Below are 21,886 nucleotides of genomic sequence, written 5' to 3'. Positions count from 1 at the left end.
CTCATGAAAATGAAATGAATACAACTGCCTTAGTCACATTTGTAGTCTAGTAGTAATGGCTGTCAGGGCCAGCATTTCCCGGCAGTTAATAAACAACTGGAGCGGTTGACTAGATTGTTTGGCTTTGTCTCACACTCTTATACTTACCAGTCATTGACTGTCAGGAGAAACTCGAAATAGCAGGCGCAGTTGCAATTATAATCCGTGACCATATTTAAATGTAAAGAAAAAAAGAAAACTGTGTCCTTGTGTGTTGCAAAGTTAAAATGTGAGCGGCACATTGCTGTGATTACAGTGCTTTCACTATGATACTTTTATTGTTACATTTTCAGGCCTGATCCAATGCTCATCAGAGATTATGAGAATCTTTCACTTGACTTCAGCAACCACTGGAGTGAGTTTTTAGTAATCAATATGAAATCAAGGCATCATTCTGAATGCTCTACTCTATTTACCAACTATATACAGAATTTGTCTGCTTAGCAGCTCATATCATTGGTCCATTTAGTCTAATATCTGGCATTTGACTGGTATGACTTGCTACTTCAAATCCAAAATACCAATAATCTACTAAACCAACTGGAAAAGACTCTGGTTCCCAGGAGAGGAGGGCAGGGAGTGAATACCTTCCTGACCCCTATAGTTGCTCATTTTATGCTGTGAAACATGGAATTTGATTACCCTTATCATTATCTTACCTCACATAGCTACAAATGTTATTAGTGGCCATAAAATTACCCAGCCCCTCTTCAAATCCATTTTTAAAGAGTGTGTGTGTGATGTATTAGCAGATCAGAAATCCTGATTTCAAATACCCACATATGAACATCAGAAGCAAAATGTAGATCTAAGCAGCGGCAGCAAAGCTTGAGAAGTGCTAATGAAGAGTGGTGTCATTGCCTAAGAGAAACATTACACATTATTAACACATTAGCCCACTAAGGCATGGTGCCAACTATAATAAGCAACCAATTTGGCATGCTAACTCAGATAAGCAGGATCATTCAGAAAATCTTCCCCCATTTTTTCTCCCCAGTGGACAAATACATGATGCAATATGTTCTTGTCTAGCTAATGCCTAGAAAATCACTGCCTATACAAGGTTGCTAACTCCTAAGCACAGCTGGCCATGGTGCATATTAATACTTTGACACCAATAATTCTGATGTGAGGTCCAGTTCACAAAACTGCTACATATATTATATGTGTGGGGGGAAGGGGGAGATAAATCATATTCACTAGCCACATTCAAGAAATTCCAAACACATGGGAAGTACTGATGGCTTCCTTGGGGAACTAGAAACAGCTTGTCAGAGATATACAAGTAAAAGGGGTGCAAAATCAATTATGAAAGGAGATGTTTCCTGTTCTAACAAGCTAATTCCTGTACATCTAGTCACAAAGGGGAAACTGATGCTTTTTATTTTTTAATGGAGATGCTGTCAAATTAAATCAGCTTGGAAGGAGCAGAGGGTTTAATGTATTCCCCCAGCCAATATTCACTTTAACACATTTACATATGCAAACATGTTAATGTTCTCCATCTGAGCAAGAGATATGAAACTGACAGAAAGTAAGTCAATAATAGACAGGGCAGGTCATAGCAAAATCGCCCCGTGGGCCTGACTCTTCATCTTATTTACACCAGTTTCACACTGGTGTAACTCTAATGACTTCAAAACAGAGAGAGAACGTGCAGAATCTGTCCTTATGGGAAAATTAGACTTTCCTAAATCCTGCCATAAGTGGAATGCATTTCAGTAAGAAAACTAAATATATAAATTGGTCATAATATATAATCAGATGCCTACATGCTATTCTACTGCATAACCTTTGGATCATAGAGTACTTCCAGCTGCTTCTCACAGAAAAATACCCCTTCTTCGCACATTAGCTGCCCAAGCACTGGAAAGCACTTGTTTGACTTCCACAAATCCTACTTATCCTAAGTGCCAGCGATTTTCCTATCCTGCTCCAGTGAATATTGAAAGCAGAGCTATGCCAGTGGCAACCCATTCTGAAAAGAATGTATCAAGAAAAGTTCACATCACCCCACATGCCCATAGGATAGATGGCCAATGCTGATCTTGCATCTCACTGACTCATCTGAGAATGCTCAGAAGAAACAATGATGTTAATTCAGAGGTGGGGCTGACCAACAACCCCCTGCAGCCAATCAACTTTAAAGGGAAATACATAGGTCTCTGCTCTATGTCTGCCAGAGCCCTCCTAACATGTATTTCCAGGCTCGATCATCATGGTTGCATCCAGCTGTGTCAATCTATTTTCATCCATGAGCTGACTGTGACTAGATGGCAGATGATATGTTATGGATTCTCTTACCTTTAACTATTCCTACATGATCAGGGGTGTTTCTGGGATACAGATAATAGGCCAGATCCTGAAGTCCTTATCAGAGCTAAATTGTCCCTGCTCCTTGCAGTGCCAGGTGTGCAGGGAGAGATTACAAGGAGCTTCCATATCCTTGTTCATTCAGCACAATGGTCAGGAGCAATTTCAGTGCTGCACTTGGAGGAGTTTATAAGCTGCTCTCTGTGGTATCTCAGGGCAAAACTTTGCCCTAAAGGGCATGGGGTGAAAGCTGGGCCATTCCCCACTGTCCTGCCCCAGCCTGCACTACCGCTCTGTGCCCTGCTGAGAAGCTTAGAAAGGGATTGTGGCTCAATCTACTTCTCAGTCCTCGCAAGCAAAACTCCCAATGTAGCTATTCCTGAGTAAGACCTGAGTAAGGACTCCAGGATTTGGGCCCATTTTTTGCCAGATGTTTTGTTCTTTTTTTGCTTTCCTTTGCCCTACTGAGAAGGCTTTGGCAACACTCAAAAACCATGTTCATAAAACTGATGCCTGTCCCTGCAGGTTCAGCTGCATCTTGGGGGAAATGCACAATGTGTCCTAACGGTAGATGGACTCACTCATTTGTGGAGTTTATCCCTTGGTCCCATTGTCTGACACAGGCTTTCCTTCACACACGCGTCTGCAGATGACAATTTCCTATTACATATGCTGCCCATCACCTCCATTTCCTCAGTGCTTCCACCCTCCAAGTATGCAGTTTTAGGTACTTAAGACTAAACAGGAGTGTTCAAGTATGACTAGACCTGGGGTATAAGTAAGTTAGCACAAACTTAGAGGAAAGACATCACATCATTGAATCCAGCCATTTTATTGTGACAGATTGGACAATTTCCTGCCATAGCCCTGAAAAAACCTTATTGGATTAAATTTAAGTAACGTTGAAGTCCATTTATTGACTGCAAAGTATTATTGTGGAATTGGATGTAACTTCTCTAGGGGGAGACATGACCAATGTAAGCCTCATAGCCTTGAGGGAAATGTTATAATCTTCAAAGGACTATTTTAAACCATGTGCCAGACAAGAAGCAATTTTTTGCACACAGTTAAGTGGGTTTCCTGAGAACTTCCCAGGGGCAAGTGAATTCAAACTCCCACCTGAGGACCTAGCCTTCTGAAGAGAATATATGTCTACTGATTACCTATTCAGATCAAAGGCCAGCCTATATAAAGGAGATTCTGACTTATTCATGGCTGCTTGTTCTGAGCTAAAGCTGTTATGAACTTGTAACCACAGAAAAACCCCTGTGTGGGGTTTGGAGGACAGATTCCTACCAGATCCCTGGCTGGAGGTGAGAGGGGTGGTCACGGGGAAGATTTTAGTATGTTCATAGGAGCTCTTATCATTTTTAATATGTTTTCTCTGTAATTCTTTTACCTTAAGAATAAATTTGCTTGCTTAGAAAGATCAGTGTGGTACCTTATCACTGTGGGCAATTAACCTGTTCACAGCCTCAGAAGAGAAAGCAAAGCACAGACACAGTTTTATGCAGTCTGGCTTGCTGAGGAACTCAGTGTGTGCAATCTGGAAAAACACTGCTCAGGAGAAAGAGAGATCAGGTCTCAGACCAACAGATATAATGTATGAAGAGCTGGGAGCCTAAACTGGGTGCCCTTGCTGGACAATGGAGGAGGGGTACAGGTGCAGTTGCCCTGAACTGTGACCCTTATCACACAAGGTTAGTTCTGGATGATGCATGGTGGATCAGAGATTGAAGTCCCAAGTCTTTGTGGGAAACAGACAAACAAAGAGTGTGGTTTTGTAATAATATTTAGGTTGCAGGGGTGGGGCCAACCTCAAAGGATACAGAGAGGTGGAGCAACTGAAAACCTAGCTAAATACATCCCAACACAAAGTCCTTGACACTCTACCCAAATGAAAGAAGGCCCTGGCCTGATTAACTGTATAGGGCAAAGCAGAAGAATAAGGGAAATGATGGAAAACTCACTTGCTCAGACTTTCAAACCAGGGGTTCCTGGGCAGCTCTGGGAGCAAACCAGCACTATTTTTTGTCCTCCAAAAAACTAGCTGAAAGGATTAGGTGCCTCTGGAAATTCTCATTAAATAAATTATGTTGGTTCCACACACACTAAAGGCTTATTTACATGTGGACACTTGGGAAAGGTAACGCGGATTAAATTTTAAAGTAGAAAGGTTAAACTCACTGAAGCTCCTGTATGGATACTTTTATTCAGAATTAAAGTTGCCCTATTCTAGTTTAGTGTAACATGCTCATAGGTTAAAATGACCTTTCTGCCACTTTTCACTCACATGGACAATTTAAGCCTTCAGACAAGGGTACGATTTAGTTTAATAATCAGCAGTGCAAATTTGGAAGACACAAGGAATACAAGCTCAGAGCCTACAGTCAATATAACAAAAGAAAGATTAGTATGACTTTATGAATCATGTCAATATTAATATTTAGCTTTGCTTTTATATACAGCAGTTTTCATCCATAGATCTTATCCCCATTTTACAGATAGGAAAATTGAAAGACTGATTAAGCACTATCAATAATTGTGAAAATGTGTTTTTTTTTAAAGCTAGTGTGGGAATTTTGGGCATTTGCAAATGAGAAATAAAATGAGAACAAATAAGTCCTTAATTGCTTTTTAGTTAATTAGAAAATCTGAAATGATTTAGTTGGGGATTGGTCCTGCTTTGAACAGGGGGTTGGACTAGATGACCTCCTGAGGTCCCTTCCAACCCTAATATTCTATGATTCTATGAAATAAGAAATGGGTTAGAAACCTGATCCTGCAAACAGTTTCTACCAGGCATAGAGACTTGCCAATGCCTACTGAAGTCAATGGCAAGACTCCCATTAACTTAAAATGGCATTAGATCAAGCCTATTATGCTACTGAAATGAATGGAACTGCTCACTGAGACAAACCTAGTCCAGTAGTATTTCCAGAAGTAGGCCCTCATGCTGTGTCAAAAACTGGTAGTTTTTACAACAAATCATCTGTTTAATATATATGATCAAGCATGTGTACATGTGAGTGTATACCCAGACATACATATATGTACATATGTATATTTCTCTCTCTCTTTCAGTATATACACACAAAATATATTACATATTTTCTTTCACTGTTTATCTTTGAAAAACAATAAATACTCTTTAAAATATAAAAGAACAAAAAACTACTTGAAAAGTTGTTTATGTTTTTCCCTTTTGAAAGGTGGATGTAGCAAAGCCAGTACCCAGTTCATGTTCACAAACATTTATCTGCAGGGTCTCAAATAATGATCAATATCCTGTCTGTTGTGGTAAACAGAAATTGTTTAAAAGATTCCTGCTCCATAGTCCACAGAAGTGGGTAGAATTTGATTTCCATGGCTATTGAATAATGATGGATTTTATGACAACGAATTTAAGATAGATCATGTGACTGGGATTAACTTTTGCTGATAGTCCAATATCTGATCATATTGCTAACTAGCTAATGTTTTACATCTCCTTTGCAGTATTTGTTCTCTTTGTGCTCTGCGTTCTAAGGCCATACAAAGGGCCTGATTCTTCTCTCACACACATAAGTGTAACTCTGTTGACATTCGTGGAGTTACTCCTCGTTTACAGCAATGCAAAGGAGAACAGACTCAGGCCCAAGAGTAAGTAACCTGTAATATATCTTCCATTTCTAAATCCCTGGGAGAAAATGCATTGATTTTCACTGTTTGATTACAGTACTTAAATTCTATTTGTTAATTTACTTTAAACATAGGGTTTGATTTGTGTGTGTTTGCATCTTCAGATAATGGCCACCCCTATCTCCATACTTTCCTGACATACCTCTCACACTATGATTCTATATATGTTTGTGTCCTTGGACCTTCTGAACAACTGAATGGTGGTTTTGCCTTAGGGCCCCTTAGAATCAGGCTGTTGGCAGAGGCACCAAGTAAACAAATAATACTGTGTTGATGTTTTATTGCAGGGGCTCTCAGCCTTTCCAGTCTACTGTACCCCTTTCAGATGTCTGATTTATCTTGCATACCCACAGTTTCACCTCACTTAAAAACTACTTGTTTACAAAATCAGACATAAAAATACAAAAGTGTCACAGCACACTATTACTGCAAAATTGCTTACGTTCTCATTTTACCTTATAATTATAAAATAAATCAATTGGAATATAAATATTGGACTTACATTTCAGTGTAACGTATATAGAGCAGTATAAACAAGTCATTGTCTGTATGAAATTTTAGTTTGTACTGACTTGGCTAGGGCTTTTTAAGTAGCCTATTGTAAAACTAGGCAAATATCTAGATGAGTTGATGTAGCCCGTGGAAGACCTCTGAGTACCCCCAGGGGAACACGTACCATGCCTCTGTGTCCTGTCCATATGACAGATTCAGAAGCCATCCTGTTTTGAGGGGAAATTTGGAAAGAGATAGATAAGCCACCATCAGGTGTTTACCTAGCGGGTTAGAGATAGCAGTGTAAGAATAAATAGTAGATGCTGTAATCTTCACATTAATGAATTAACAGGGCTAGTAAACTGAATGGCAGTTTTCTGTGAATTAGCTGCTTAGTGTGAGTGGCACAACTGCCATATGAATTCTTTAAAAATCACAGGTCACATACATAAACCAGCTGAGTAGCTTAATGCACCATGATAATTCACACAGTAGGCAAGTAACATTTTAAGTTGCTTCAACAGGCTTCTAAGGTGTCTCTTATGAGAGTGTAGCAACCAAACACCCTGCTTTCCACACCGATCAAGCCCTTTTAAAATACTAAAACTACCTAAGAGCAAAGAATGATGTGATCCATTATATGCTGCAGCTCTAACGTCTAAAACTAACCGGAAAAAAATACAAATAAATAAAATGCATCAGAACTTTTGATTTGTGTGATCGCCACTTAATAATATTAATCTGTCCTCCTAAAATAGTGTTTGCAGTGTTGTTGTCACTATGTTGGTCCCAGGATATTAGAGCTCTGTGTAAGCTTGAAAGCTTGTCTCTCTCACCAACAGAAGTTGGTCCAATAAACCTCATTCATCTTGTCTCCTAAAATGGTGGTAGTTTTATTGTCCTCCTAATTTACAGTCATGCTGTCACTTAAAAGATAAGTGCCAAATTCCTGCATATGGCAGACACCCACCCTGCAAAGCCTGGGGAAACAGGGTTTGCCTGGAGAACTTATGTAAGGGGTTGGGGGGAACCAAATCTTTCCTACCACCCAGCGCACAGAACTGCTGTGCAGCTGCTCCAGGGTCTCTACTGCAGTTTCCAGGCTCTAGCAGCTTCTATGTCCCTCTGTATGAGATTTTCAAAAGCACCTAAGGGCATTATGCACCTAACTCCCATTGAAAGTCAGTGAGAACTGGGTTCCCAACTTTCTAAAATCTCACCGCGTTAACACGTATGTTGCACAATACAGAGTGTGAACAACTGTGCAAGGCTTTAAAGCAGGATTTGAGGACGTCAATAACTGAGCCAGAGGTTATGCCTATTACAGGAGTGGGTGGGTGAGGTTCAGTGGCCTGACAGGTGCAGGAGGTCAGACTGGATGATCACGATGGTTCATTCTGTCCTTAAATAATGACAGGTTTCAGAGTAGCAGCCGTGTTAGTCTGTATCCGCAAAAAGAAGTGGGCTGTAGTCCACGAAAGCTTATGCTCTAATAAATTTGTTAGTCTCTAAGGTGCCACAAGTACTCCTGTTCTTCTTTCTGTCCTTAAAGTGTCTGAGTCTATGAGACTGATAACACTCGTACCTTTTAAGTCCAGGTTAACTTTTAGATCTCCTGCCTTTCTCTGATTGTTAACATTATAACTTTAGTGTTACTTTAAGCTATCCTTTGCCCTTAATTTAAGGTAGGCTGTTAGCATCTCAGGAATGGGGAGTCTTCGTAACCTCTTAGTCCAGGCAAACAGGACACTGCTCCCACTCTTTGGAGCAGTCAGGGCTCTGTTAGGGAAGGAAATGCTAGTGTCACCCTAGCCTGTTCTGGGGAAAGCATTTACTTTAGATTAGGAGAAGTGCCAAGGGGAAAGGGGGCCGTCTCCGGCTGGCTATTAGGCACGTTAGTTAAATATTTATAATGTCTAAATTAGCATAGTGAATGCTCAATTCATCAATTTGTTCTGGTCTGATTGTAAATGACAAAAAAAAATAGCGGGAAGTGCCTGTAGAAAACACAGGGCAGGGTCAATAGCAGGGTGACTGGATGTCTTAGGAACCTGCGGTCAAGTTTTTATTTTGATCTTCTTTAAAGATACTGCTTTCTCCTGCAGGCCATTTGCCAGGCCGCTCTGGGCACTACAAAGCGTTAGTTCAGCCTCCAGCTGGGGCCTGGCCTGGCCCAACGCAGAGAGCCGGAGGAGTCCTGGCTGGTCTGGGTCACCGGGGCGCTCTTGTCAGCCGGGGCTCGGGGCGTCCGCTCCAAGGCCAGACCGGCTCCCTGCCTGGGGAGAAGAGCAGGGGGCGCAGATCCCCCGTTTGTTTCACACAGGCTGGTCTGGGAGGCTCCGTGCCCGGCTCTGGGGGCCGCCACTTCCCAGCCAGCTCGGCCTCGGCCACGTGCCCTCTGGAGCCGGGGAGCTGGCTCTGGCGGCGTCTCCCCTCTCCCTGTTGGGGGATCCGGGGCGTTGCGGGTGGAATCCCCCCGGCAGCAGGCGGGTCCGGCCCCGGAGCTGAAACCCGAGCGCTAATGACCGGTGCCCTTCGCCCTGCTGCGCCGGCAGCCGCAGGTCCCCGGCCGCGCCCGGCGCCGCCCCAGCGCACATCTTGTCCCAGCTGAACCTCTCCCCCTCCCCCGGCAGCAGGACGTTTTGTCCTGGGGTCACTGACCCCCGGCTCCCCCGTCAGCTGCCTGGGAGCTTAATTGAATGACAGATGGTCAGCTTGGGGCCGCGGCGCCGGAGAGGGCGGGGAGCGCCGGAGCCGGGGGTGGGCCCCGCTCCCCGCACACCCACGCGTGTCCCCTCCCGCCCCCAGCCTCCCTCTGCGCCGGAGCTTCCGTCTGCGCGGCTCACTGGGTGCCGCTGGCCATCCCCCACTGGCCCCTGCCTCGGGCAGTTCCCTGCCGACCGCCCGACTCCTTTGTGCTGCACCCCAGCGGCTGTGCCCGGGGGGCGAATCGGGCCAAGCGGAGGCACCTGCAAATGGTCCCTTTGTCCACCTTCCCACACCCTTGATGAGCTGCCCTCCCACCCTCATTATTATCCCCTCCCCACTTGCTTCCCTCCGCTGCTCCCCCACCCCCAAAAAACCCCATAACTCGTCTGAAGCTGGGGGACTTGCCATGGAAGAATCCACAGGCCAACCTCTCCTCTGTGCAGCGAGGAGGCCGTCTGCAGCTGGACGATGGGCGGGGGGGGGGTTGTAACAGACTAGAGGAGCTGGTTCTTGCAAAGCTAACCCTTCTCCAGTTTCCCATCACACCAGCCCAGTGGGGGTACCACACAGAAAACCTCACTGGTCCCAGAACACGGCAGAGCAACCACCCCTTGCGGTCTCCAGAAGCGCAAGGCCTGGTCATGCCAATGTTGTGAGATGTTATCTTTTATCCGGCTTTTTTCCTCTCTCTCTTCCCCCCCACCCCCACCCCGGTAATTGAGTAGGTGTGTGGCTGTTGCCCTACCTACCACGTTGGCTTTTTATTATCTGTGCTCTTGCATCATTTCGGCTATTTCCCTTGTGGCGAGCAGAGACTCTTGGGAAATCAGCTATCCGATTAATTGGGGGATAAGGGGAGGATGTTGCGGGGTTAACGTGTTCTGGGATAGCTTTAGCTTGCAGTGTTTCTGGTAGCTAAGCCAAGTTGGGAGCATAAAAAGCCCCTTGGAGCTGGCTTTGTTGGACTTTGGGTGACACCACGAGAAACCTTCTAATGGCTAGTGACTAGGGAAATCCATGTGCTATAAACACCCTTCCCCATGGGCACCTGCATCTATTGGGCATCTTCCCGCTGCACTGAAACCTGAGGTCTGGTTTTGCTGGAGGGAGCTGGCAGGGATCAAGTCCCCGGGAGCAGCAGGTAACAGCATTAGGAATCCATTTCAGGCCCACGCTCTGGGCTTTGGGGATGAAGAATGTAACCCTGTTCTGTGGCAAGAAGCAGGGGATTGAGTTGAATAATTACAATTACCTGCAGTAGGGTTCTCGCCTTCACAAAGGGGCAGTTTGTACAATGTCCATCCGCTGGCAGAGAGCCTGCCCCAGAGTCCATTGGAAAGGCTTGGCCGGGCTGCACTAAAGAGAAGTGAAAGGGTTGAGGTCCTGACAAAGACCATGAGGGCTGTAGTTACAAGGAGGGCGAAAGTTCCCTTCATAGGAGTTGAGCGATATGCAAAAATATGTAACTAGCATATTAGAGATACAATAAATGTTTCCTTGTCAGAAATCTATATCTATCTAGCTATCTATGCAAAACTGGCCTTCACCGACCATGGTAAAGACTCCTATCCCTTTAAAATAAAAACGGTGAGTCCTACAATTACTGGGATTACTGTGAAAGGGGTATTGATTTGCAGCCTGCATTGTATGATCAGCACTAGGCAACCCCCCACCCCCACCGTCTTATACTGTAAGCACTAAACCATTCATAAATGTTTTATTTCACTGCTCCACTAACACCTGCTGCATAATAATCACCCGACCAGAATGGCGATACATTCCCCCACCCCGCAGCCAGCGAAAGGCAGCGATGTGATATGCAGTAGACACTGATTTGTGTGTGTGTTTTAATTACTGACTGAGAAACCAGTACACAAGCAGAGAGAGGGGGAAGGCCCACATGAAGGAGGCAAATGCAGCCTAATGCACAGATAGCTGACATCAACTTCCGTTAGGCAGCTACTTCAGATCGAACCTTTCGATTGTAACTGAAACAATTTGCATACTGATTCCCTTTCATAGCCTCCCAGATCCATAACAAGCCAGCCAGCTATTCAAATGCAAGTAGCATCCCTAAATGCAAGGCTAGACTGACCAAAAAGCGCTGTCCAACAAGCAAAGAAGAAGAAAAGCCTTTGATGATGATTATTTTTTTAACCTTTAAAGATTTAGCTGAAAGCTGCTTGTTTATGACTGGGAACGTAAGGGAGAGAATTGATCCTTGCCTGGACTTAAAGATGGAGCAAAGGGCGCTGGAGAGATTTTTGACCTAGACCACAAACTGAGGCTATTTTGAAGCGGGGGGATGGGACTTTGTCCCCCCCACTAGACACAAAAAAATCTGCTTGCAACTCAGCTCCTCCAGACCTAGGAAATAAACAAATTGCTGTCTGTGTGTCTCATGTATATTGGGCTGATGAAGAACGTATAACTCTGGCTGTAATTTTTGCTTTTAAATTGGTCCAATAAAAGGTCTCAACCACATCTTGTGGGGGTTTTGTGCTTTATGTTTTTGAACGGGACTGACGTGGCAACCACGATGGTTTTTTGTTTGTTTTTTTCTCGTTCTCATTTGAAATTATGCAGATAGGGTGTTTTTTTTTTTTTCTCCTAGGGGGCAAATCTAGGATGCGAACCTGCCTCGGATGTCAAAAAGGCAACTTGCCATGAAATCTGATAATGTGCCACGGATCACGGGGGTAAGCATATCTAACCAGAGCATGGAGGGGGAGAGGGGAAAGACTTTGGGAAAAGCTGCAGCCTGTGGTGATCAGGAGGGTTAGTGAAAGGGGGCCGGTGACATTTGGCACCCAGCTGAGTTTAGTGGACATGCAAACAAGGTTTAAAGCTCGGTAGAGGTCAGCAGTAGCGTCATGAGCTCAGAGAGCCTGCAAGCTCTAGCACTGCAGCGCGGAGGCAGCCAGCATCCTTTCTCTGCAACTCGCATTTCTCTCCTGACGGTCGAAATTAGCAAGAGAGAGAGAATAGATCATATATACTGCACTGTACCAGTCTCCTGTGGAGAGCAGTAATGCTGAGTGGGTGCGCGCGCAATATATACAGAGGGCGAGATTCGGTCTGGAGAAAAAATTCTTTCGTATGTTTCTTGAAGTTCAGTTCTGTCTCTTCTAATGGATCCCCGAATGAATCTGCTGGCTACAAACCTGGGTTTCTCAAATTCTCCTCATATATATCTCTATATAGCTCTATCTAGATAGAAAAGTGAGATTTGACTAGACTATCAGGAACGGCAGATTTATTAGCTATTTTCAGATGCAGCCATGTGTCATTTTAAAGGTCCTTTTTTTTTTTTTTTTTTTTTTTTTTTGAGGTATGAACAATTCCCTCTTGTCAAATATTATTAATGCGGCAGCATTTTGCAGTTAGGAAAGAAAAAGGTCTTGATCTTAGAAAAAAACACCACCGGGTTTGTTAAATATGGATTCTGAATGCTCCAAAAGATTAGTGTTTTGTTCTTTGCTAAATTTTAAAATCGATCCAGATAATTTTCTGCTAATAATGAGCACTTCTTTATTTTATTTGGACAAAAATAACAATAATACTATAGACCAAGGCAAATCGATTCTTAAATAGTTTCAGGATAAGATAATAAATTATATAAACTAGCTATGTAAATCCTAAGCATATGTTTGCTATGTACATGTATGCATAAATAAATGTCCAGGAGAGGTAGATATTTGATTTATCAGCTACCGTTAAGGAAAGGCGTTTAAGATAGTACGAAGATATTTACCTGTTTTCGGTCCTTATAAAATCTTCCTTTGCCTTGGGCCACCATTTACTATTTGACCTTTACCGAAAATAACATATAGTTTTCCTCTTTTGAAAAAAAAAAAACAAACCAAACTGACAGAATTATTCCCTTTGAGAGCAGTATTTTTCTGTCGAATTATTTTATTAATAGAATTCGTGTGAAATCAAATTAGTCCTCAAATTATTCTATGAAAAAGGTAAGTACTGGTACGATAAGAAATGATCCCAGTGTGACAGATTTTCATTTTGATTTTATTTGAAGACATTTGATGGTTGTATATCTTTCTCTGGTTTGTTGAGTCACCACAGCTGACTTCTTAAAACAGTAACTCAAGATGTAAGTAAAAGTGTTTTCATTTTTATTGATCCTGCTAACATCTTTCATTACCCAACATGTAACCACAACAAATTATTGCTCATTTGATACAGAGAATTTTATTGACAATCTTACTACTTCTGATCTCGTTGTATTTAGACAGACTTATACATGTATTAAATAAAGTTACTGTATATAAAATATCAAACACACACATGCATATATTACACATTTTTTTAAATTTCCCTTATTGATGAGCTAGCTAAATTTTATAGAAGAAAGGTGATTTTATTGGAAGCTGCTCTTAACTTCTTTTCTAAACTTTTAGATGGGTTACCAGAGCGGAAATGACGTGTGAAATAATTTGTCCTACAGTATTTCATAAGAGATTTCCCCAAACGTACAAGCCCAGTCAGGAGTGAAATGTCTGGCAGGCTAGGCGGTAAAGCAGCGCAGGATGTGTCCATAGGCAGACATCTGGATTTAAGACCTGCATATCCAGAAAAATCAGTGGCTCTGGCCGAGTGCAGAGCAGACACTGTGACTGTGGTGCTAAACCTGAGGCCAGATCCATCATTCCTCACTCAGGCAAAACTCTCGTTGAAGTCAGGACGTTTGACGATATCTTTCCTGAGTAAGGACTGTAGGGCTGGACCCCAAAGTCAAGGGGTGCTTTCTTGAGTACAGACCACAGGATGGCTCCCTGGTGTACATAACTCCCAAGCACCTTCTATGCAAATAAACTTGTCTAAGCAGCCTTCGGTGGGCGACTATGTGCCCTGCAATGGGCTTTGCAAATACAAACAAATAATACTCAGGCTTCCCAGGAAGGACACTGTGAGGATTTAGGATGAGCTCTGGGAAAGTGAGCAATTGTAGAGCGCTGAGTTGCAGGGATGCTGATGCTGCTTCTGCCTAGGGAGAGAGCAGCACGTGAGATGTAAAAAGCCCCCTCTCCTCTTACCCCCGCTCCCTTGTTATAAATCCCTCCAGAAAACAGCAGCACACTTTGCAGGGCATCAGCAGAGACCGCGCGACCCCAGGACAGGGCTGGAGGGGGAGAGGGCTCTCTGCTCAGAGACAGCTCATTGACCAATATTTGCCTTTTCATTAATAAAGGCACCTCACCAACAGTTATTTCCTTGTTTAGTGGAGGAGTTCAGGGGCCTGGATTTTGCTACTCATCATTTGTATGTAATGGGAAAGCTGATAGGAGAAGTGGTATGCAGACACACAGTATCTATTTTACACATTCACGCTGTACAGATATATTACACATACAGCAAGGCATCAAAACACATACACATTGTAAATAGTCTAATAGTGTTTTGGACTTTATTACAATTACAATGTCTCATGTAATTACAATATTTTTGTTGTATTAATTGTCCTCGAAATGGGATAAAGACATTATTATTCAGTGTAATTAGTTAATATATTGAAAGTGTAAAACTGGTTTCTATTGTTTTTTTTTTTAAATGTAAACTCAAATGTGTCTTATAGAGAAGAAGAGACAAATAAAACAAAACCTACCAACATTTATCTTATACTTATATAAAGATTCTCTATAAAAGTATTATGAGTAAAAGTGTGCATGTATACAATGCACATCTACACAAACATTACTTGCAAATACGTGTCTATATTACGTATACCATATACCACACATCTTATATCATGAGTACACGTGCATACCCAGTATGTGTGCATAGACACACACATTTTACTGCTCGCACACATAGTGAGAGGTTGATTACGGTTTGTCTTGGTACATATATATGTATACGTGTAAATCTAACTAGGTTTGAAATCATATTAACTTATAAACGTCCATTGAAAACGATCGCAGCTTCCTAAATACTGTGCATTGATTACCCTCATTGTTGTTAAAGCCATTCTCCATGTGCATATACAGATCCTTGGTACAATCGCTGCTATCAGTGCAGAATGCATCGCCTGTTTTACTGAGACGTCCGAACGGCCATTAGGAAAACACAAATATTCATGTCAAGCCTGCTTGCCAGAAGTATGGTGCCATTACTCCAATGAATTGATCGCGTTTGTAGATGGGCCTCGAGGATATAGTTTCTGAGGCAAATAGTTTGTTTCTCATACATTCCGTACCGTTGAACCCAATACCAAGAAATACAATGAAACCAAATGTTTGAATGCCAGGGTACACACTTCATAGGCACCGCTCTCCCGTTCCTCAGTTGAAATGTCAGACCTTCCTGCCATCTTACTTAAAGAGAATTTAAGATCTAATGTCGATTCATTTGATGTAATATGTTTGAATATTTCTCTAAAAATAAAACAAAAGCATTTTACTGTGGGGAAGAACTATAAGGAGTCCTAGTTGTTATTATGGGCGGTGCAATGTTCAATGTTTCCAAATGTTTACAAAGGTGAAAATCAAGCTCTTTTTTATTTACATGCATTAGTGAACAAGGATTTTGGACTCCTAAAGCAAACCCTAATATGTTAATTTCCTTTAAAAACATTGTTTGTATTCTTATTACGAAAATACAATGTAGTGTTTTCTCATAAAAGTTGATTTTTGATGCATATGGTCAAATTAAAGTAGTTGGATTCTGTGTTAAATGATTTTTAATCTTCTGCGTTTTTATGAAAATAAAAGGCAGCACTTTGTCATTTTTAACAATGTATGTAGCCAATAAATCTAATTTCAACATTGATTTTTGTAGGAATTAAGCGATCTCTGCATTATCTGCTGTGATTTGTTTTTGGAAACAAGCCTGCTTTCTCCTAGATTATGTAGTTTTTATAAATTGCTAATTACCAAAGGATTTTTCATTAATATTGCTTACATTTGACAGCTATTTTTCATAGAAGATATATATATATATATATATTGCGGGGTCAAATATATATATATGACCCTGCAAATATATCATACCATCAATATACCATCTATAATGGAGTTTTATGAACCGCGTTAGGAAAGGCATGGAACGTAACATTTTCAGTGAATAATTCCTATTCCTATAATTAGTTCTCAGAACAGTTTACAAATTGTCAGTCTCCTAATATAAACGGGAAAAAGCGAGTGATCACATTCGCTCATACATGTAACTAACAAGCATCTCATCAACACAGAAACTTATTATAATCAAATGCAGCTACTGTGCAGCCTCCAACTGATTAAAATGCACCTATGCCCGAATTGATTAATGGAGGTTCTAAAACGGCACGTGTTTCTCTCTTGCTTTCTTGTACAATCCAGTCTTTCTTTCGTTCCATTTTTTGGGGACAGGGATTTGTTATTTCTTTAAGGATCTGAGGGAGCATCACTTTTTAACAAGCAGAGGATTTTTAACGCCCTCCTTCCCTAACTGATCAAACAGATTAACAGTATTCATTAAAGTGATATTGATCTCTATTGTATGACAGTCCAGGAGTGTATGTATATTTGCATACATATATCTATATTCACTCAGAGATGGTCTGTAATGTAATACTTGAAGAAAGATACATTTCATGTCATGTGATAGAAACGTTTGTGTGAGAGAGAGAAATCAGTGAAGTAGAGTTAAATCTAGATCACATTTCCGGGTTAGATTGTGTGTAATAAAGTCCTGGGCGTTATTATAATACTTTAAATAGATATGAGTGAATTTACTTTCCCTCCTTCACTAGACGTGGTAATGTAGATGGTGACTGAAGAAAACCGTGATGCTGTAAGCTGCCGAGTTCCCTCAATTGCCATTCAATTCAATGGGAAAAGGTGTTCAGCTCTGCGAGGATCTGGTCCTAACTCCTGTCTAGGGCGTATCAAAAATAGGGAAATGTTGCTTAACTACAGAAGATCTGAATGTGCCCAGGGATATTTTTTCCATATGATTTTTCTCAGTGGGAATGCTACTTCGGGCCAGATCGTGCTGCCGGATTAATCGAACCGATCTGACCCCCCAAATATCTCCGACTTTTCATCTTGGAATGCTTCAAATTTGACCTCGTCAAATTAGCAACGCAGCTACTAGGGTCCAGGGCTGCTCCGGAGAATGAAACACACTCGCTCTGTCAATGGACAGCGGAAGCCGCAAAATTAAACTTTTGTGTCAGGGTTGTTGGTTTTTTCCTCCCCTTTCAAACTTGGAAATAGGTTGGCGTCTGTATTTATTTTGACTCAAGGAGCTCCGACATCTTTTCCATTGCAATGCTCACAAAACAAAATGTAAAACGGTGTTTTCAACCAAACGAGATTATTCGCTGTACGCGGCTGACTGTTGTCATTGGCATATCAAACAGCAAATAAACCAAGTACAGAGTTCAAAAGGCTGGTGCCAGACAGTTTGCTTCGGTCCCCACCCACCAGCCCTCCCCAAAAGAAAGACCTAATATGTCTTTTATTTCATGGGCCTTAACTTGCAGCCCCTCCACAGCCAAACTCCCAATGAAACCAGTCGGTAAGAAGTGCAGGATGGGGCCCAGCACTGAAAAATATTGTAATGAATATTTGCCTTTTTGACCTTAAAGCTTCCCCGGGTTAATAAGTTAAAATGAAAGATCTGTGCAAAGTGGGCAGCACTTTTGCACAAGTCACCCTTGCGTGGGCTTCATTTCCAGTCTTTTCCGGACTTTCAGTTGTGGGGGGGATACATTAACCTGAGAAATGTATTCGGTTATTAGCAAACCTAGCTCTCTTCCATGGAGGGAAGGGACTATTTCAACACAAATGCAGAATCAGAACCAGACAGCGGTAGCTTAATAGAAGCTAATTTGAACGACTCAGTTCTTTAGCCTTGGCTTTAACCCTTTATTGCCTGAATGCCACAAGTTAAAACTTTTCCTTTATATGACGGAGTTTGGAACGATCTGTCACGAACTAAAGTTAATTTCAGTAACTCTACTATTATTAGCTAATCTTAATAGTAAGGGTAATATTAATAGTATTCATAGCATTGATAACAAATAATAAAGAACGAACAAAAAAAGCTGCACAAGAGAAGTAAGAAATCAGTCCAACTAGAAATTTCAAAAGCACGATAGAAAATGTATTTTGCTGTACAAGCACTCATCACCTTCTTTACATGTTATGCTCTTCCCACCCTAGGAATAAGCGCATAGTTGTTGCAATATGATTCCTTTGATCAGAGACAAGGGGATAATTTGTTTCGAACACACAAGCTTGGAGGTGAAACTTTGTGATGGTGAACTGTGGTTTCAGAGGCAGTCTCTCTTATCGTTTGTTTTTTTTTCTTTGTTTAAAGAAGGCTACTTGTTTACCAGATAAACCTTATTTGTGTCGCTGGGCAACAGTCTTTCTTGCTGAATCCAACTCCTATGAGAATTAACTTTTTTGGGGAAAAACGTGTGTGCTGGTAGCTTCCGACCCAATTATATTAGTAATTTAGAATTTTCCAACCTGCGAATAAAATTGTTGGATCTGACCCCCGGGCACTCTGTCTTCTGTTACATGGGAGCACATATTGTGTGTCCTTTGCTGCTTCTGTGTGGTTAAAATAACTTTTAAAAGAGTCTTTTCAAATACAAAACGCCACGTCTAGTTTGGAAACAAAAATCAAACACGTTTTCAGCAAGTATTATTCGTAAAGAACTGGCAGCATAAACCGGAATTTACTAATGAAAGCCTAATGCAACCGGACAGGATTTGGAATGAAATTAACGTTTGATTTGCATATGGGTCGATTTTTGTTGAGTGAATAATCTGCCAATAAACTACACTCAGTGTGAAACAGTTTAGACATTTCTACAGTCTGTGAATTTGTACTTTCACTTCTAAACACTCAGGTCTGCTTAACTGTTCATTCTCCAACCGAGGATGATCAAAACATATTGTAGAAATTAAACAAACAGCCCAACCCTCTAGCTTCCCTTTAAAACATTTTTAAAATTAACATTAGAGTAGATGTAAGATCAGCTTTTATTCAGAAAACGTCCACCTTGTGCTTAGGCCTATAGTAACAAAGTTCAACTGATTTTGCTAGCTGGACTAATGCTTTCATTCTCCACTCCTAGAGATAACCTTAGATGTTTACCATATCATTAGTTTCCATTGATAGATCACAGGTTTCTTTAAAAATATAGGAATATTCTAAGTGACTGTCGAGTCACTTTGGTTTGAAACCTTCGATTTTCTAGTTCTTGTCTCGATGGGGCTGAGAACAAAGAAGCCCCAGACTTTTTCTTAGTACAGCAATGGCAATAAAGCTGTGATATTATTTTAGTGGTGGAACTAAGCCCTAACAGTGAAGAGTCGGGAGTAGAGTTCAAATGCATCAAACTATCAGAAGTAATTTATCCGGATTCATAAATAATGGCCTTATTACACTCAGCCCCCTTAATTCATGCTCCTGTCCGCTTGCTTGCGGGGTTTCAACAGATAAAAAGTTTATAAGTTGGTTGGGTTTTTGTTTTCCTTTTTCCATCATTAACATCATTAATATAAGCTATCAATAACCCTGTCGTTTGGAGCATAGCTTCACAGTATTGATCCGCGTAGCTATTCATCTCTGCCATAGAAGACACGGAATAATTTTCGCATTACAGCAGCTTGGATTTGCTTTTAATTCATATTTAAAGCTGCAACTGGCTCTGTGGAGCTCTCTGCGAAAGACTAGAGGCGCCTAATTAATAATAAGTTAGAAACGAAGGAAGGCACCAGCGGATAAATAATTAATACAGACATCTATGTCTCTTTGAATATTGCTACTTTAAAAATTTAGACTTACCAGGGCCATACTGTAAGTCTGCAATTTATATTGAGGAGATGATTTAAGAAAGCTATTTTTTTCCTGAAATACAATGCTAAATTATTTACAGTGTTTTGCAAGCCTCCATAAGTTCCTTCATTATCAAACACTGCGGTTTGCTCATTCTGGGGGGGAAGCACGAATCTAAAGACAAATCCGAAGTAGCAGCTGGAACTCCGATTATATTTATTTATATGTGGGGATAAAGCAGGCAAAGTCGTCCAAAGAGAATGTTAAGAGAGCAACTGGGGAGGAGCGCGTCTGACAACTTTTTAAAGAGATGTGTCGTAGTGTTACCAAGGCTCTGCTGCATTTACAAAGTGATCTCCACCGGAAAATAAACATCGGGTTTGTATACCGAATGGCTCAGGGCTGAGAAACTGGACTCAAGGAAAATCTAAACAATAATCAACAACTCCCCTCCCCCTCCCCGCCGCTTTGGGCCAGTGTCTGAACTCAATGAACTCTTACTTTTAAGTAAAACGATTTGGAATGAAAAGAATGGAGGAGAAAAATATTTTTTTTTAGCTGGGGGGATGGGGCGTGGGCTGGGACGGGACACCCCTAAAATCCTAACGGGCGAATTGCTAGAGATACAAATCTCGCTTCATCTTTTGTTGGGGGTGGGGAATAGCGTGATCCTACATTAAACCCAAAATGGGTGAAGTGATTTGCGAGCCTCATGCCTATAATCTAAGGAATAATGAATGCCCTCTTGGGTGAAATACAGCGGTGACTTGGTGGGATGGGTAAACGCTGCACTGCGGGTCTCTTGGTGTGAATACTGCGGGAGAAAGCAATTAACTTTTAGCACAATATCTTCCCACCCAGCTTCTCCTTCACTTGCGGGTTTGACTGCGCACCCTTTGCGCTAAGCGCGCAAGGCGCTTTAAGGCCATTTGCTCCTGAACTCCGACAGGCAAAGGGGAGCTTTGCGACCCGCATCACGGCCGCTTGAGTGCCTCCCAACAAAAAGAGTCCTTTCCCCCCTCGCAAACCCGACAGCCAGGAGCGTGCAGGACAAATATCGACCACTCTGAGAATGGGAACAGATGTAGCGTGCGCTGCCAGCCCCACCACGCTTTCATTCGGGTTCCCAGGATGTCTTTTTAAATGTTCATTAATGCCACTTCAGAATATTGACACTGTTTGGGGAGGGGGGAGCCTAGTGCATTAATGGGAGAAAGCCAATGGCCAAAATGGCTTTCCCCTCCTCCCCCCCGTTTGGGATGGTTTAATGTACAACTGTACCGGGAAGAAGGGGGGGGGGGTGGAGAGGGCCGGGGAGGGCCAAAAAGTGTGTGCGCTTTTCAAAGCTGTTCAGCGGCCTGATCAACAACGCCGGCGGGGAGGGGGGAGATTTGTGTATATGGGTGGGCATGAGTGTGTAGACGTGAGAGAGAATGTGTCTGCGTGCGTGGCCACGCGTGGGGAAGAGAGAAGCTCTGAGCCTAGGACCTTCCCAGCGCTCCCTAGCTGTAGCTGCCCCTCTGCCCATTTCCATCCCTCCCTTCCTGAAAGTGCTCTCGGTAGGAGATTTTAAAGACCGGAGAGAAATGATCGCCTCTCTAACTACGCTCCCCGGGTTAACACAACCCCTTAGCGTTTTGCGGCGTCGATCAAACGAGCCCCACAAAGTTGTGCGACACAACCCCCCGAACTGAACTCCTAGTTACTCTGTGTACATCGGGGGGTTTCATGGCGATGCCACCAGTTGTCCCAGCCTTTGAAAGCGCCCCTTTCTCTGAGCTGCCTATGACAGATGTATCTGTTTTCGTCACCAGGCAAGTTTCCAAGAAGCTCAACAGGGGAAAGTCTAGAAAAGTTA

At 42.2% G+C, this 21,886-nt stretch overlaps 1 long non-coding RNA gene across 1 annotated transcript; it reads left to right on the top strand.

The window, feature by feature from the left end:
* Positions 1–5,907: 5,907 nt before the first annotated feature.
* On the top strand, positions 5,908–17,537 carry LOC128844597 (uncharacterized). Its single transcript, XR_008446504.1, has 3 exons — positions 5,908–5,994; positions 11,849–11,933; positions 15,240–17,537. It is a non-coding gene; the product is annotated as an uncharacterized LOC128844597 (long non-coding RNA).
* The last annotated feature ends 4,349 nt before the right edge of the window (positions 17,538–21,886 follow it).

Source organism: Malaclemys terrapin, chromosome 10 (assembly GCF_027887155.1).
Source record: "Malaclemys terrapin pileata isolate rMalTer1 chromosome 10, rMalTer1.hap1, whole genome shotgun sequence".
NCBI lineage: Eukaryota > Metazoa > Chordata > Testudines > Emydidae > Malaclemys > Malaclemys terrapin.
This window is presented reverse-complemented; position numbering and strand designations above follow the sequence as displayed.